Source organism: Lolium rigidum, chromosome 2 (assembly GCF_022539505.1).
Source record: "Lolium rigidum isolate FL_2022 chromosome 2, APGP_CSIRO_Lrig_0.1, whole genome shotgun sequence".
NCBI classification, from domain to species: Eukaryota; Viridiplantae; Streptophyta; class Magnoliopsida; order Poales; family Poaceae; genus Lolium; species Lolium rigidum.
Window position 1 is genome coordinate 152,542,352 of NC_061509.1, and position 6,598 is coordinate 152,548,949.

Here is a 6,598-nt window from a genome sequence, read left to right on the forward strand (position 1 = left end):
AGGTGGCATGCTTGTTGGCTTCTCACCTGGAAACACAATGTTCTCCTTCCGCCATTGCACGGTGGTTCTACGGGCTTCTCCCAGCTTCTTTGATTTCCCCATCTTCACACGCAGGGTGCTCAAGCACCAACCCCTCATAAGCGCTCATCACTTCATCCACCATCACAACAAAGCAAAGTCGTCTTGGACCGAACGGCAATGGTAAGACCTTGTAGGTAAGAGGATGCCGACCGCCGCCTTGAAGGATAGGTTGAAAACTTTAACATGCAGCTCACAAGGACGGCTCTCGCTGAGATCATCCACGTGGGGTAGCGAGGAGGCTCGACCACCTGGTCATCATCATCATCATTATCCACTCGTCGAGAGGAAGCCACGCTGCTTTTCCGGTGTGGTTGAGATTGCAACGGGGCGATGGCATTGAGCAAGCAGCAGGATCTACAGCCTGCTCCCGAGCCATCCGAGATGTAAGTACTTGGGTTACCATGCTTAATTGGGCTTGCATGGTGCTCATACCCTCCTCTAAGTTAGCCAGCGGTCCGTTTCCCTTGCCTTCCTCCTCTCATGGCTTTTATCGTGAAATCTCTTCCTTTCCGCAGAAAGCCATACTTCCACGCGAACGGAGCCCGCCGTGCCTCGTGTTCGTCCGCCGTGTTCTTTGTTCCCAAGGGCGCGTGTCGCCTCATCGTTCTCTCTTTCGGGCCGGAACAACCCCGCCTCCACGTCCCTATGTGCTTTTTCCAGTGGCATCAATGGGAACCTTCGATGAGCTTTCTTATAGATGCACTTCCCCGTTTCTCGGATCCAACGTTCCCCCAATCCCGTAGAACCACTCCTTGCACCGTTCGATCCAACCGTGTGTCCCTAATCTGATCCCTTTATCGGCCGGCTCCGCCTCGCCGCCCGCCACTTAGGACGGTTAGCCCCGTATCCACCCGGGACCCTGAATTTGGTGATATAGCTTCAACGCAGCATTTGCCTTATTTATTTCCGACCTTCTCTTAAATTCTTCCGACTCCGTGCCGTACTTCACGAATTCTTCCCGTGAGTTTTTACCTTCTCATTGTCCTGAGTCTTCTTTATCTTGATAAGGCGGCGCAATCTTTTCTTGTGGCTCTTGAATAGTTCGGCCATCTTCTTCTTGCCAAACTCGCTGAGGGCCCGCTCCATCTTGGCCTTTTCAGTCACACTCCCTCTTCGGGTACTATGTTGAAATGTGACATGAGCTTGTCCATAATGCTGTTTTTGGCTACATCATCGATATAAAGACCTTGACCTTCTTCCTCTCGCAGTACAGCACTAGTCCCTTCGGCTTGTGCCATTCTCGAACGGTGATCGGACGTGGTCCCTAACAAGCACTCCGCATTGAGCTATAAATGCCTTTGCACCTTTCTCTGGAGCAATCGGTTTACCATCATTTTCGATGTGGGTGATGTCGTGCCTAACACCGTCATCCAACTTTTTGGCCGGGCCTCGCTTCCTCGACTTTACAGAAGAAGTGCTCGATCCGGAGGGCTAAAAAAGAAATAATTCATAGTCAGTACAATTTAATTAGTTAATGCATCTAGTCGATCAACAGCGGGCTTAATTAGTTTATATACCTCGGTGATAACTACAGCTCGGGAGCCATTATGATGATCTTGTTCCTCACCGGCGCCACTAGGATCTTCTTCCTCAATATTCTCCGCTCCCTCACCGAGTCATTCAAATAAGTTGCGGTGACATCGTCACCGCCATCATCCGGAATAACGTCGTCGTCGCGATCATCCAGTAGTACCGTTTGCTATGAGTTCCTCCATGAAATTTTCTTGAATTTCATCTCTCTCCATGCTTTCTACAACGACTCGCAAGCTATACATAGGAACCATCATATGATCAAATTAAGGATAATGCAGTAAAACTGAAAATGGAGTTACATATGTGTAGTTCTTAACTAAGGATCGATAATATAGTGCTAAAAGCAGTATAGTGCAGCTTACATGCATACATAGATCGGGTTCATGTTTATTTAACCCTAATACATATCAATCACTACTACAACCACTCAACCGCGCAGCACCGGGTCCTAGAGGGCGCCGACCGGGTCCCGAGCCGCGCCGGGTGTGCCCCCAAAGCCACGGAACAACAACGGGAGCATAGCTAACATGAGATCCCCGCATAACGCTCCATCCGGTCCTATACATGTTGTCTAACGCGTACATGTAACGGCGAACGTGCTCGTCCCTCCGCCGCAATGCGCCGAGCTACCTCCTCCGGCGGGGCCGGCTCCTCTCGAAACGACCGTGGCCCATAAGACCTCCACCATAGAATATCCGGGTCGACGACGGGACCCGGATTCCGCACCAAGGTGCGCGACCCGAAGCTAAGACCTCCCAGGCCACCTCGGCGGAGCCCGGCCCCGGACCTCCCCATCCGCTCCATCTCCTCGGTGAGAGTCGGACCACGGCCCGCCGGCTGTCGCCGTCGCGGCATCGTAGCTACGAAAACAAATCATATATGTATACTAATATAAATAAAAAACATGATATTGTGCTAAATAAAAAACTTCACTACTTTTGTACTAACGCCGCGTCTCCACGACCCGATCGATCGTTTCGGGGGCCGGAACGCTGAGCGGTAGGGAATCGACCGACCGCAGGGGCGCCGGCACCGCCACGCGACTCGGCGCTCCTCCTCGCTCGCTCTTTCTCTATTTCGCGACCCTAAGTCTATGTCGCGGCGGCACCGCTCACGGACTCCCGGCACCGCCACCGGTCCGAGCCGGTCGGCGCGCGCGGGGGGCGGCGCCGACACAAATGAATCTATTTTCTAACTTTTCTAACTTTTTCCTAACTAATTTTCTAACTTTTCTCTAACTAATTTTACTAACACTAATTTTTCTAACACACTAACTACACTATTTTTTTTTCACTAAATTTTACTAACAAACTAACTACACTAATTTTTGTAACACACTAACTACACTATTTTTTTTTCACTAAATTTTACTAACAAACTAACTACACTAATTTTTCTAACACACTAACTACACTATTTTTTTTTCACTAAATTTTACTAACAAACTAACTACACTAATTTTTCTAACAAACTAACTATACACTATAATCTAACAAATGAAAAAAAAAAAACCGGATCGAGCGAGGAGGCTTACCGGCGGAGGGAGAGGAGCGGTGGCGGCCGGCGGGGTCGGCGGCGGCGATGGCGGCGGACGGCGAGGAGAGGCGGAGGCGGGCGCGGCGGAGGCGGGCGCGGGCGGCGGCGGACGGCGACGGAGGAGGGCGGCGCGAGGCGGCGGCCGGCGCGCGCGCGCGAGGCGGAGGCGGGCGCGGCGGCGAGGGCGGCGGCGGCGGGCGCGGCGGCGGCAGGCGGGCGGCGGCGGAGGCGGGCGCGGCGGGAGGGCGGCGGCGACGGCGCGCGCGGCGGCGGCGGCGGCGGCGGCGTGGGCGCGCGGCGGCAGCTGGGCAGCCGGCGGCGTCGGCGCGGCGCTCGTCTCCGCGGGATTGATCGCCGCGGAGACGAAGTGCTTTCTTTATACTCCCCCCTTTGGACCCGGTGCGTATTACAAACCGGGTCCAAAGGCCCCCCTTTGGACCCGGCTTGTAATACAAACCGGGGCCAAAGGCCATTTTTGCTGCGTTTCGCGCGCGCGCAAAAGGCCTTTAGTCCCGGTTTGTAATACAAACCGGGTCCAAAGGCCAAATTTTTTAAAAATTTCATTCCCGCCTTATTTCAAATGAAAAAAGCCACCGCACCGCCACCGCACCGCCGGCCACCACCGCCACCGCCGTAGTGGCCACCGCCGCCACCGCCACCGCCCGCCACCACCGCCACCGCCGTGTACGGCCACCGCCACCGCCGTGTACCGCCCACCACCGCCACCGCCACCGCCCGGCCACCACCGTCACCGCCATGTACGGGCCACCGCCGTGTACCGCCCACCACCGCCACCGCCACACGTGTCCCTTCCCCGTGCCACGTGTCGCCGCCGCTTCCACGTGCCTCGCCCGCCGCCACCGCCGTGCGACGTGTAGATCCCGCTTCCACGTGCCACGCCCCGCCGCTTCCCCGCGCCACCCGTCGCCGCCGCTCCACGTGCCACGCCCCGCCGCTTCCCCGCGCCACCTGTCGCCAAACTTGCCGCGTCGCCGTGCTATAAAGCGCCGCGTGCGCGCGGAACCACACGCCGCCGTCGCCTCCGTTCATTCGTCGCCGGATGCCGCCGCGCCGCCGCGGCTCGTCCGGCTTCCGTGGCGCCCGAGCGCGGCCGAACGGTAGGTTCTACGCCGAGATGCGTGCCGGTGGCTTCCGGCTCACCCTCGGCACGTACAACACCCCGGAGCCGGCGGCGCGCGCTTACGACGCGGCCGCATGGCGATTTCGGCGGCCACGGTGCGACATGAACTTCCCGCACGTCGAATCGCTAGAGGAGGCGGAGTTCCTCGCGCCGACGCCGTGCCTCGTCGACGACGAGGACCGTCGCCGCCACCGCCGTGTGCAGCGCCGGATCGCAATCGCCGAGCACGACGAGGAGTTGATGCGCCGCTGGAGGGCGCAGCTTCCCCAACGACGTCGACAACACCGCCGCGTTCTTCGCTGACCTCCGGCACAACGCAGGTCCAACAGCGCCATCGTCGGCCGTCGCCGTGTTCGAGCTCGATAACCCGAATACAACTTGGGCCGACAACGACCCTCGGTGGGACGACATTTGGACCGAGACAACCTCCGACGACGAGTAGATCGACTAGACTAGTTGTTTATCTATATTATTGTATTTTCAATAAAGTCGTTGTGGCGTACGCCGATGATGAGAAAAGTTTCCCGCCAGCATTACATGTGGAATTAAAGTACGTAACTCAACTGAAAATTAATTAAGATACATGGCCGGATAGTACTCGTGCCTAGCCCTATAGTACTCGTGCCTAGCTCAACCGAAAATTAATTAAGATACATGGCCAGATTCGACCGTTCGAGTCATTCAGCTCATACTCGTGCCTAGCCCTATAGTACTCGCCACCGTAGTCGCCGTAGTCGCCGTCATCATCGTCGCTGGCATCGGGTCGCGGTAGTCAAACCTCGGCGGGAGAGCACGCGTGGGCCGGGACCGAGGGTAGCGCAGGCGGGGGCCACGGTGGGCCATGACGCCCGGGAGAGTCTCGGTCGCGCCACCACAGCCCGACGGCCGGCCTCGTTGGAAGTTCGAAGGAGGCGGGCCGCCGTCCTCGTGCTCGGCGAGCGCCCTCTCACGCCGATTGATGAAGAAGCTCTCCCAAGTCGGGCCGTAGTCGGGATGCCACCGGGGATTCCTCCGCCGCTCCGGCGTGAGCTCGAAGTAGTAGTGGTTCGTGATGGCCATCTCGCGCGCCACACCTAGAGGGACAGGAGGGACCGGTACCCCTCCGACGCTCAAGCAACCAGCCGGTAGGGACGCGGTAGCCCGGCGGGCAGGGGTAGTTCGACGCGCAAAGCGCCTCCGCTCTCCCGGAGGGTTAGAGATACGATGGAAGCCATGTGACCCGGTGATGAGGTTTGCGTATATGAGTCTAGATGTGATATGTAAATGGAGGCCAAGCCAACATATATATAGTGAAAAAATGGCGGGAGGACGGAGGCGGGAAGCAAGTGGAAAGCGCGGGAAGAAAAATAGGCGGGAACGCAAGTGGCGCCAAAACTCGTCTGTGGGATAAGGACGTGTGGGTAACCTTTAGTCCCGGCTGGTGGGTACAACCGGGAGTAAAGATCATTTTTTTGTCATATCTAACAAAAGTGTCGGTGGGATAAAGACGTGTGGGTAATCCTTTAGTCCCGGCTGGTGGGTACAACCGGGACGAAAGATCCTTTTTTTGTCATCTAACAAAACTGTCGGTGGGATAAAGACGTGTGGGTAACCTTTAGTCCCTGCTGGTGGGTACAACCGGGACGAAAGATCCTTTTTTTGTCATCTAACAAAACTCGTCGGTGGGATAAGGACGTGTGGGTAACCTTTAGTCCCGGCCGGTGGGTACAACCGGGACTAAAGATGTCTGGCAGGATAAGAACGCATGGGTGGACGCACCGCTCGATGAGATAAAGCATGTAGCGCACGACGCCCGTCGAGTAGAAGCGGTGCCGTGCCTATAAAAGGAGCATCGATACGGCTTGCCGCGTATCAACAAGCCAGCGTAGATTCATTCCCATGGATTGGAAAATCTCCCGTGGCGCAGCCTTCTCGAAGATGTTGTTGGTGCACACGCCCTACGGCATCTTCGGAAGCCGCGCTCGGAATTTTTTCCCCGCAAGCCCGTGAACGACTACATCTCCTCTAACAGATGTTGGGGAAAGGGTTGGGAAATCTCCCGTGGCGCAACTTCTCGAAGATGTCGTTGGTGCACAAGCCTTACGGCATCTTCGGAAGTTGCTCCTCGAATTTTTTCCGCAAGCCCCCGAACGACTACATCTCCTCTAATAGTGTTGGGGAAAGGGTTGGGAAATCTCCCGTGCGCAGTTTCTCGAAGATGTTGTTGGTGCACATGCCCTACGGCATCTTCGAAACCGCGCCTGGAATTTTTCCCCGCAAACCCGTGAACGACTACATCTCCTCTATATATATGGTACAAAAAGCCAA